The 12,140-nt window shown below is 51.0% G+C and overlaps 1 protein-coding gene across 3 annotated transcripts in view; it reads left to right on the top strand.

The window, feature by feature from the left end:
• The window catches only part of plxnb2b (plexin b2b), a 139,118-nt gene that overhangs the window by 80,737 nt on the left and 46,241 nt on the right, over positions 1 to 12,140 (top strand). The window lies entirely within an intron of this gene.

The raw sequence follows: 12,140 nt of genomic DNA on the forward strand, positions 1-12,140 counted from the left end.
ACACACACGCGCAAAAGACTGACCCTGATTGGTGCGCTTCCACACACTTGCACACACCTGTATGCTTGTGCACGCTGACGCATGCACGCACACACACACACACAGGCATACACTTTCACACTTTCACATTATGCACATAACTGACCCATCAGCTACACATTTTTAACACAGGCACACACACACACACACACACACACACACACACACGCACACACACAGCCCATCACCCACTGACTGATAACACACAGGTACACACACTCATCTATCTTTCTCAGAAACACACACACGCACATGATCTGTCGCACACACTGATAACACATAGAAGGAAAGACTTACACACACACACACACACACACACACACACACACACACACACACACACACACACACACACACACACACACACACACAACCCATCACTCACACACTGATAACACACAGGTGCCCACACACACAAACACAGTGACACTTGGTCTCAACTGTCTCTCCCTGTCAGACAGAATGGGGAGGAGGAGGAGGTTAGGAGGAGGGGAGGAGGAGGAGGGAAGCTGGCAGGCTGACTGTCAAGATGGCGGCCGATCATCTCCATGATTTCAAACTTAATTAACCTGGGCGGCTCTCGCTGCTCACCGGCCCATCACAGAGACAGAGAAAGACAGAGCAAGGTGGAGAGAGACTCACATAAAGAGAGGCAGAGAGAGACAGAGAGAGAGGTGGAGAGAGACTCACACAAAGGCAGAGAGAGAGAGACGAAGAGGGAGAGAGGGTATAAACATTAAATATTCTTCATTACGTCCATCCTCTCATTCACAGGGTGAGAGACACCGATAGATATTGTGAGCGCATGTATAGAGAGTCTAAGCATTCCTTCGTCATTTCCGCTCAGACGGAGAGAGAGATCTGATTCAGACGGAGAGAGAGAGCTTCATCTACGCTCTGGTTCCAACTGCAGCAAGTCCAGGGTGGAACTGAAGCCCAACCTGTAGCGTGTGTGTGTGTGTGTGTGTATGTGTGTGTGTGTGTGTGTGTGTGTGTGTGTGTGTGTGTTAATATACAAACACGCACCACACCAGTTTGACTATCTGGCGAAATCTATATTTTTGTTTTCCTCCTCTGTACTCTGTGTTTTTGTTATGGATGTGTGTGTGTGTGTGTGTGTGTGATTGTGTGTGCGTGTGTGTGCTGCTACGTGTGTGGGTGTGATTACAACAACCGTTGGTATACAGATCAGCCACCGGCTCGCCCGAAACCTCCAGCCTTCACTCCCACCAATTCTCCTGTTCCGTTTGTGTACTGTGGATGCATAACCTCGTCGACCGCTCAGCCTCGCTCACCTCCTCCCCAGACACCTGACTCAGCATCGGACTCTGTCCGTCTATCTGTCCGTCGGTCTATTTCTCCATCTGTCCACACAGTGTGTTTGTGTGGGTGTGTGTGTGTGCGTGCTTGTGCACAGTGCGGGCGGTCATGTGTGAATGCGCAAACAGACAGTGGCTGATGAGGTTCTTTATACACACCCCCACTGTTTGACGTACACACAGGGAGATGGAGTGGTGGAGTGTTGGACTGACGAGACCTGTCGCCTCTTCTGTTTTTCATTCTAAACCTTCTTGTGCCAAACTACACTTAATTCATTCTCTTCCAATTCCGGTATTTCTGCTCACTTTCCATTCAATCACGGCCTCTGATTTTCGTATTCTCTTTATCTGTATCCTTCTTGCTCTCTCTCTCTCTCTCTCTCTCTCTCTCTCTCTCTCTCTCTCTCTCTCTCTCTCTCTCTCTCTCTCTCTCTCTCTCTCTCTCAGTGGCAAAAAAAATACAATCTCCTCTTCCCTTTATCTTTTATTATCCAATGTCTGGCTGTCTCATTTAAGACGCTGACATTTCGTATGAGAAGCATCACTGCCACAGACCCGTATAAAAACACGCGCGCGCACACATGCACACACACATGAACCCATACACACATACATTATCACATGCACACACATACACAAACACACACACCGACACAGGTACACACACATTAAGTCACACAAACACACAGACGTACGCACACTTTAAGTCCCAACACACACACACACACAGGTACACACACACATCAACTTTCACACATACACACGCACAAACACACGCACCACATGAACTCACCCATGTACACACACATTAACTCACACACGCATTAGCTCACACGTGCAAGAGGAGGAGTGGATACGCAAAGGGAAAGGTCATGCGTGTTCTCCCTGGACTTAATCACCCACTCTCATTGAGTGGCTGGGTGGCTCGCTCACGCTTGATTGATTGTGTGTTTTTGTGTGTGTTCTGTGTTTGTGTGTGTGTGTGTGTTTGTGTGTGTGTTTTATGTGATCATGAATCTTAGTGCATGCAAAGGCAATTGAAACATGGGAGATTGATCCTTTAGTGTGCAATGGACATGTGTGTATTTTTTTTTATGCATTTGGTTTTGCGCACATACAAAAGTATATATACTGTCTAAAAAATATATATATATATGCCACTGATTAGTTCACACGGTGGGGTAACGCACGGTCTGAGGGAGAGAGTTTAAAGGGTGTGTTTGTGTGGGTGTGTATGTAGGTCGATATATATATATATATATATATATATATATATACCGAAACACTCACGCAAACACACCCTCTCATCTCTCTCCCTCACACCTTGCGGCACCCCACCGCGTGAACTAATCAGTGGCCTTATCAGGAGGACTGTAGGGCGGTACCTTGCTCATTACCCACCTCCCTTCATCAACCGCTCTCTGAAGAGGAGGAGGCTGGCCCCGACGAAGGGGCCCCAGTTTCCCTGGGGGCGAGTCTGAAGGCTCTTTTGAGCTTGGAGCTGCCCCTGGGTTTGTAGGGAGCCTTGATAGCAGGGAGCACCCCAAATCCACAAGTGTCGTCACCTTCAAAGACCGGGGAACGTGTCAACCGCAGGAACCTTGGGCGTATAAATTAAGAGGCCGGGTCTTAACACACTGATGCACCCACTAACACACTCAACTAGAACATATTTGTGGTTTATTTGTGGGGATTAAACAACGTTTCGGTTGCCCATTCAGATGAATCAATAATAGAGCCAGTCAAACCCATTAGCATGATTACCATTAGCACTGTCGCGGCCCTCCTCCATTATTCCCCGCGCTTAGCGCCATTCGAACACGTTGCTCCGCGCGCGCGTGCGCTAGCAGTCTGACGGAGCTAACACGCTACCGCTAAGCGCTTCCTCTGAGAGCGCCCCTCCAGGGTGACTACGTCTCCGTACTTAGCTGCTCATTAGCGGCTCGACGGTCCCGCCCCAGCCCTGGCCAGGCCAGAGCAGCCGCTGGCAGAGCAGGGCTATCAGAGATTAAACTGAAGCCTCAGCTCCTCAGGGGGGAATGGGGCGCGGGGGGGGGGGGGGGGGGGAGTTCTCCTGTCGCTCAGTGCCGGGCTACAGAGGGGCTGATAATGGTATTTGTTTAGCCATTAGTCAGGCCCTGCTTAGCATCTCCCACCGCTACCCACCACCATCACCTCTGGCAACAGGAGAGCCTTGACGGAGGACGGATGGAGCTTTCGAGTCAGGAGTTGGGGAATTGTGTGATGGAGGGAGGAGGAGGAGGAGGAGAAGGAGGAAGAGGAAGAGGAAAAACACCGGAGTTTTGTCCCAGTGCTGTCAACAAAAGAGGGTTGAGTGGAGCTTGGGGGGGGGGGGGGGGGGCAGAGCAAGGACAATAATACCCCTTCCACTGGAAGCGGTAACCACACTGAACGATTACCATGGCGACTAAGTGTTTGACCAGGAGCAAGGGCCCATTACATCCAGAAGAAAGTCTTCCCTTGGTCCGCGTTTCAACTCGGACCCTCTTCCTGGGGCATGGCGTAATTGAGGATCATTTTGCTTCAAGGAGCCATCAGAATCGCATAATCATCATCCCGTCCGTAAACCGAGAAGAAGCAAACAACTAGAGAATTGAATTAATGAATGCTTCGGGCATCGTGCGCGTGTGTGTGTGTGTGTGCGTCTGTGTGTGTCCATTGTGCCTTCCTGTGATTGTGGGACGGTGGGATTGTAAGCAGAGCCAGTAACATCAATGTGATGTAAAGGGTAAAAGAAAGTCCCCTTTTCCAGGGGAGTGTTGGAGTGTCTGGTTCACAGTTTTACATGAACTTTCTCTCCATCAAAGGGTCGTGCGATAAGCTCCCATCGTCCCACTAATTAAAAGTGGCTTAATCTGTTTCCTTCTGCATGACCAGTGGAAATTACTCCTTCCTAGCGGAAGCCATTTAATGAGCTATTTTTTCTTTCATTCCCCCCCCCCCCACCACGACTCTTTGAGCTATCCCCATTTTAGCTCCAAACCTGACCTTTTCTCCATATGCTGAGGATGGCAAAGCTAATCTATGGCCCATTAACGCAGGGCCATTTGTCATCACCAAACTGCTTGAATGATACTGGACCCAAAGCTATTATTTAATATCAGCCAGGAAATGCCATCCCTCTGCAAGCAGGCGTCCATCTCCATACACAAACCATAGGTATTATAAACAACGTGTCGGAGTGGAACTCGTCATTACAACGTGTCTGTCATCGCTTCACATCACAAGTTATCTTCAATCTCTTCTCTCCTCTCTCTCTCTCTCTCTCTCTCTCTCTCTCTCTCTCTCTCTCACTCTCACTCTCTCTCTCTCACTCTCTCTCTCACTCTCCCTCTCCCTCTCCCTCTCCCTCTCCCTCTCCCTCTCCCTCTCTCTCTCTCTCTCTCTCTCTCTCTCTCTCTCTCTCTCTCTCTCTCTCTCTCTCTCTCTCTCTCTCTCTCCCCCTCCCTCTCTCTCTCTCTCTCGTCCTCGTTCGGCTCTAACAAGCTCGAACAAAGCACGAGATCTCGCTCTCTCTGTCTCTCCCTCCGCCGTGACATTTTCACATTACGGACCACCTCCTTACATGGCGAGATGTAACCGGGAGCGAGGGCGACGGGTTCGGCCCGGGGCCAGTGTAAACACAAGGAAGCGGGGGGGAGTTGGGAGGGGGTGGGGTGCACAAGGTGAGTCTTTGAAGGCCCCTCCACCGCTGATACACGGCGTGGACGATGTGGGGCCCAGTCATGCAGAGTGCGGGTGGCGGTGGCGGCCGGTGTTGCAGTTAATCATCGAGAGGATCGCTATTTCTCCTTGAGAGACCCAGCGGGGGGGGGGGGGGGGGGGGGGGGGATGTAGGGGGGCACCGGGACTAAACCACGTTACCAGATACCTTCACGGCTCATTGGCCTTATGCCTGTGAAGTGAAATCATTAGAACCAATAAAGTGTGTAATTGATTCCTTCCGAATCCCAAGCACCGGGTCCGCCTGCCTGATTATTCCAGCGGCGGCGGCGGCGGGCGGCTGGGGGTTGAAACTCTACGTGGAGCCGATTCATGGAGCACAGAGGGAGTCTAGGGTGTTTACCCCAGGCCTAATCTGCGGCGGCTTAGAACCGATTCACACAGATAGCCACGGATCAACCAGACAGTGTTACCTTTATTGCTGCTCATTCTCTCATTTGATGTCCCATGAGGCCTCAACCCCCCATATCGCTCCACGCAATATATCGGCTGGGGCTTATAATAACTGTCTGGGAAGGTATAGTGTGTGTGTGTGTGTACTAGGTTTTGACGGCGGTGCTGTTGGATGAAGAGCTGTCCTCCAACACCTATCTGCGGATCACTGACTCTCCCCGAGTGATCTCCAGACAGTCGTCCAGAACTCCAGATATAAATAGACGGCTGATCTGAAACATGTTTGTGTGGGAGAGCCGACGGGAGCGTTTTGCGGTGTTGACCATGCATGTCAATATTTGATTGAACCACGGGACTGCGTGTGTGGGTGTCGGTGAGCATCTGGGCCCGGTGGTGGTGGTGCTGAGGCTGGGGGCCCCGATGGTGGTGGTGTGGGTGGTGGGGCTAGGGGCTAGGGCTGAGGGGGGGGGGGGGGGCTGGCTCCTGAAGGTGTCTGTTTGACTCGGGGCCAGCCACTTTAATCAGGTCCCCTGCCTGCGCCAGCTGTGTCCACAACACTGCAAACGGGGGGCCGGTCCCGGCTGCCCCCCCCTGGCGATCTACAGCCAGGTTGAGGGGATGGAGGGAGATGGGGGGGGGGGGGGGGGGGTGGAGGACCTGGCTGGCTGGCTGGCTGGGGGTGTGGTGGAGGGATTGGCTCATTAGCGTTGTGGTACCCAGGAAAGGAGGCAGCCCATATGGGGAATGGAGGGGGTGGGAGGGCGTGTGTGTGTTTTTCTGTGTGAGGGAAATCAACAGCGACGTTTGGGGAAAGGTGTGCGCCGAAAAAGGTGTTAATGTGTATGTGAGTGTGTGTGCGTGTGTGTGTGTGTGTGTTTTGGTTGGTGTTGTATGGTAGAGGGTTGTGTATAAGCATTTTTGGGCATTTGTACTTGAAAACTGTGTTTGTGTGTGTGTGTGTGTGTGTGTGTGTGTGTGTGTGTGTGTGTGTGTGTGTGTGTGTGTGTGTGTGTGTGTGTGTTTGTGTTTGTGTGTTTGTGCCTGTTTTGGGATTTGCACTCCGCCCACACAACTGTCCAGCTGGCAGAAGGCAGATAGCAGGGCCCTGAGAGGGCCACTGGAGCGGCGGACACACACACACACAGACTATCAGTTCTAATGAAGGAGAGCTCTGAGCCCCAAAGAATTCCGTCTGTGTGCATGTGTCAGCCTAGGGACTCCTGCTACTACACCCTTAAATACACACATTAAAATCCCCCCCGCACACATTCAATTCACTCACATTCTTAAACCAAAATTACACACATTAACACACACACACCCTATAAACACACACACACGCACACTTGAGCCACACATACACACACACACACACACACACACACACACACACACACACACACACACACACACACACACAAATACACACAGACACTTTAGTCACACACACATACTCTAGCCCCACATACGCAAACATACACACTCTCACTCACTCACACACAAACACACACACACACCAGAATGTGACTATGGACGGCCGGCTCAACATGAGCCAGGTAGCTCGCTAGCCACAAGGCATCCATCTCAAATGAGTTGGGCTGTTCCTTGCTGGGGATGCTGAGCCTCCCGCTGTGGCACACACCGGGCCAATCAACGTCTGCTCTGGATACGGGCTGAGGTTGAATTGGGACCGAAACAAATGAACTGCCAGCTCTTGACGACAGCTAGGTAATTGTTCATATGGAAACCGGGCCGGCCCTTCCTGTCATAAACCGAGCCCCTTTCTTCAGCCTGACAAGAAAACGCACGCAGGCACCCCATGCACTCATCCACTCACTCCCTCACTCACTCACCCACTTACCAGCTCACTCACCCACTTACCCACTCACTCACTCATCCGGGAACTCAATCACTCACTCACTCACCCGGTCAGTCAGTCAGTCACTCACCCCTTCACTCACTCACTCAGTCACTCAGTCACTCACTCACTCACTCACTCACTCACTCACTCACTCACTCACTCACTCACCCACTCACTTATTCACCCACTAACTCACCCACTCACTTACTCACTCTCATCCCCGGCCACTAGAACAACAGGTGCGGTGAAACCGTGAAGCGAAATGCAAAAAAGATCTCCAAAAGATTGAGTTATTTAAACGCTCCCATGTTCACAGTTCATCGGAACATTCTCCGCCATTTGCTCTCTTGAAAAGGCGGAATTGAGATGGCTGGGGTTTGATGGACAAGAAAATGCTTCCCGCTTTTTTTTAACTGTACTTACGGCGTCTTTTCCCCTTACGCAAACTGTTATCGCAACGAGCAAGAACAGCCAGTGCTTTTAGGAGATGGAGCTGGAGGGAGATTGGGCGGTGGGGGTGGGGGTGGGGAAGACTTTGACAATTGAGCACTAACCACAACACCCCTTCACCCCCCCTCGCCCTATCCACATCCTGCTCTGCCTCCGCCTAGCCAGTCACAATCAGCGGGGGGGGGGGGATGGGGGGGGATCCTACGGTTGACATGGAACCAATTTAATGCCTCCTCGCCTCTATCAGCGAGCGGGAACGGGAAGCTGCTCTGATATGAAGACATTGCGCCCCTACCCTTCCCTTCAGCACCATCACCCCCGGCAACCACCACCACCGCCCCCGCCACTGTCAGAAGCAGACATCTGTCAACGGACGTCGCGCGATATGAAAATTGCTGAATGCGAAGGGCCGCCCGTTTGGGGTAATATCCTATTATGTCTTTGCGGGTGGGGGGCGTCATTTTCCCCATTTTTGTGTGTGTTTATTTATCGCTTGGCTTTACTCTACATGTCTGCTTTTAAAAAGGCCAAGGAGCACTCTGGCTGGCTTTTAAGAGGAAAATAAATGGCCAGATCAGCAGTTGTTTGAGTATTGCTGCATCGGTGTGTGTGTTTTGTGTGTGTGTGTGTGTGTGTGTGTGTGTGTGTGTGTGCGTGTGTGTGTGTGTGTGCGTGCGTGTGTGTGTGTGTGTGTGTGTGTGTGTGTGTGTGTGTGTGTGTGTGTGTGTGTGTGTGTGTGTGTGTGCGTGCGTGCGTGCGTGATCTAATCGTTGCACCACACTGTCACACACTCACAAACACACACACCCCTCCCTCAAACTCACACTTGATCCTGTTGGATGCGGTGCTGGAGAGATGAGGTGGAGGGTGTGTGTGTGTGTGGTTGTGTATGTGATTACGTGAGGTTGTGTGTGTGTGTGTGTGAGTGGGGTGCTGTTCAACAGATTGGTGGACTAGCATGTGGTCAGCCAGGCAGGGCTGACCCCCCCCCCCCCACTATCCACAGCAACACTGCTGTGAGGCTGGGGGAGGGATCTCTGTGCGGTCAGAGCGGTGGATTAGCCTCTGTCAGCATTTCAAACTGCGATCGTGCATCATGCGTGTGCCGTGCATGTTTAGACACACACACACGTGAGACGTGGGGCGTCTCCTCTTCATCTCTCTCTCTCTCTCTCTCTCTCTCTCTCTCTCACTCCTAAACACGTCTAAATCTGTGTGTCCAGGCACACACCTGCCATTTTTCAATTACATTTCATTTTCCCCTCTGCTGAGAGCTGCCTTTTCCCCCATCCAGACATGTCCTTACGGGTCGGGGAAGAGGCTTGAAGATATTGTACTGTAGCTGTCAGCCAGGGGTGTGTGTGAGTGTGTGTCGTTGTGTGTGTGTGTGTGTGTGTGTGTGGGGGGGGGGGGGGGGGGGGGGGTTATGACAGGGCGGGAGACCAAACCAGTCAACAGGCACACCTTCAAATGCTCACCTACTCTTCAAGTCTGTGCCTGTCGGCTCCTCTGCGAAAATATTTCCCCTCCTTTATGACACAGTGTGTGTGTGTGTGTGTGTGTGTGTGTGTGTGTGTGTGTGTGTGTGTGTGTGTGTGTGTGTGTTTGTGTGTGTGTGTGTGTGTGTGCACGGTTGGGCAATACGACCGTGTGTGTTGGCCACATGAACCAGGTTATCACAGAGGGAGAGACAGAGAGAGAGACAGAGAGTGAGACAGTGAGAGAGAGAGAATGGTACAGGCGGATGAATTACTCCTTCAACTGTGCCTTGAGATAAGGCCAACCCCATCTATAAGGGGACAACGATTTTAATTTCATCAATGGCACGCCATTTTTTTGCACGCCAATTTGCGCTTCATTAACCCCTGCTGTTATTTCACTATTATTTATTCTGGCCATTGGGGATCTCATTAGGCGTGAGTGTGTGTATGACTGTGTGTGTGTGTGTGTGTGTGTGTTTGTGTGTGTGTGTGTGTGTGTGTGTGTGTGTGTGTGTGTGTGTGTGTGTGTGTGTGTGTGTGTGTGTGTGTGTGTGTGTGTGTGTGTGTGTGTGTGTGTGTGTGTGTATGACTGTGTGTGAGTGTGTGTTACTGTGTGTGACTGTGTGTGTGTGCGTTTGTGTGTGACTGTGTGTGTGACTGGGTGAGTGTGTGTGTGTGTGTGTGTGTGCCGGGATGACGCCACCGGCAGCGCTGGCTCCTATTTACACATCCATACATTTGGCGAGTATCTCTCATAATGCTTGTGTGTTTGGGCTGGCTCCGCTCATAGCGGGCCCCTGGAGGGCCCCTAAAGGGCGTGCGTGGTGGACGTGGAGAGGGGTAGGAAAAGGGAGGGCGTCTGGGACCGGTTTCAGACTGTTTGCGGCGAGAGCAGGTGGAGCGCACCCAGGGGTGCGCTCCACCTGCTCTCGCCGCAAACAGCATGTCGCCCGCCTACTCTTTGAAGCCGCTCCTAATTCCAGCGTCGTGCATTACGAGACCACGGCAGAGCGGATGGAGAGAGCCATGGAGGTACTGAGAGAGAGAGAGAGAGAGAGAGAGAGAGAGAGCGAGAGGGAAGGGAGAGGGTTCTCCACAGAGGACAAACTTCCTTTGAAATGCGTACAGGATGTTTTTTTTCCGGCTCTATTGACCCACAAAGCAGAATCTGAGGGGAAGTGTGTAGCGGTTTTTCTTCTCGCGTTCCGGAGTCGGCTTGTAGGATTTGCATGAATGAAGTGAAGCCCTCTTTGAAGTGAAATTTGAGTAGAGTGGACCTTAGGTCTTCCAAAGTACTGCAACCCATACGTGAGAATTTGTTTGCTGCTATGTGTTTTATAAAAAAGTGGGGGCGAAAAATGCAACCATTGATTGTTTGCACAATTGACCCTCTGGTTTAACAAAAGGAGACCAGAGTATGTCTCGAAACACGGACCTTCTTCCAATTATTGCCTTTGAGTGATTGTGTGGTGACTGTATCAAACAAAAGCCACTGGATTGTCCGGCAACTGGCCGTGCAAAGCTCTGTACAATTAATTCCTGTCATTCACCTACCCACGCACACATGGAGCAATCAAGCCATGATGGTGTGAATCACCATTCCAGCTACCCAGCAGCAGCCGCCATCTTCCGGACCTGCTGGGGTCAAGTGCATAGCTCATGGAAACCTCTGGGCACTTAACCGCCTCCCGGTTACAGTTGCCAGGCGACCTGCTCTACCCTTTGAACCGTTGTCACCCTTGTTTTAAAACCTGTAATTTCTCACGTTTGACTAATGCACTAAGAAGCGTGGGTTCAGTTAGTAGTGGATTAAAGTGACTGCCGTTCATATGGCACTGGGTTCCCGATTTCCAAAGCTTACCTGGAGGCTATCCTAAAGCAAGATGCCTTGCACTAGGATGGCTTACACTGGCTTCCTTTTATGTATCTGATTTCACTGTCAGTTGCTTTGGCCAAAAGCATTTGATTGAATGAAATGGGGAATGGTGTTACGTGTGCATTCCTGACGTCCTCCGGTTCCTAGTAAAGTTCACACTCGTAGGCGGCTCCAATAAAGCAGATACACGGAAGACGTGTATCTGCTTCATGTGCGTCATGTAGAAAAATGCCATTGGCAAAGGCAGGCCTGCCTTAACCTGCCATTGGGCCCTAGGGCTGAGGGGGGGGGGGGGGGGGCTATCATGGGCCAGTATAGATTTGTTTCTTTTTTTTTTACTGCAGCTCATGATGGGCCCCCCGATCGGCGTAGGCCCTGGGGCTTCAGCCCAGGCAAGCCCGTGCATTAAGGCGGCCTTGGGCAAAGGGTCCAACATGATAATGACGTTTTAAAGGTTTAAAGTTGTTGGGCGTTGTTTGTTCAATTTGTTGGCGGTGTCAGTGTTTGCCCTTTTCTTTCCCCCATTAAACGCCATTAGATGAAACGATAAAAAAGAAAATGACCACAAACACTCCCATGTCGGGACAAGCACCGCCAGGGATTTATTTAACTGTGTCATTTCAGTTTTAATGGCGTCATGCAAGGGTATGAATTAAAAAGGGCAGGATGCACTTCGCCCAGTGAAATGGGTTTTAATAGAGAGGAAGAATGGGGCAGCAGAAAAAGCCAACCAAAAGTCTGGGGGTTGTTTGTGTGTGTCTGTGTGAGAGAGATAGGGACGCTACTACAATAAGGTAGTGTCTGTTAAAATTCACCACGTCTGACCTGTTTGACCTTTTGACCGTGATGACTATTTTGCCATTTAGCAGACACTTTAATCCAAAGTGACTAAGCTTAAAACTGCACTGAATTCTGAGGTCAGTGAGCGTAAACACAAACACACAAACAGGCTGAAAGTGACAATTTGAGGCAATGAT

This window comes from Gadus morhua, chromosome 9, assembly GCF_902167405.1.
Source record: "Gadus morhua chromosome 9, gadMor3.0, whole genome shotgun sequence".
NCBI lineage: Eukaryota > Metazoa > Chordata > Actinopteri > Gadiformes > Gadidae > Gadus > Gadus morhua.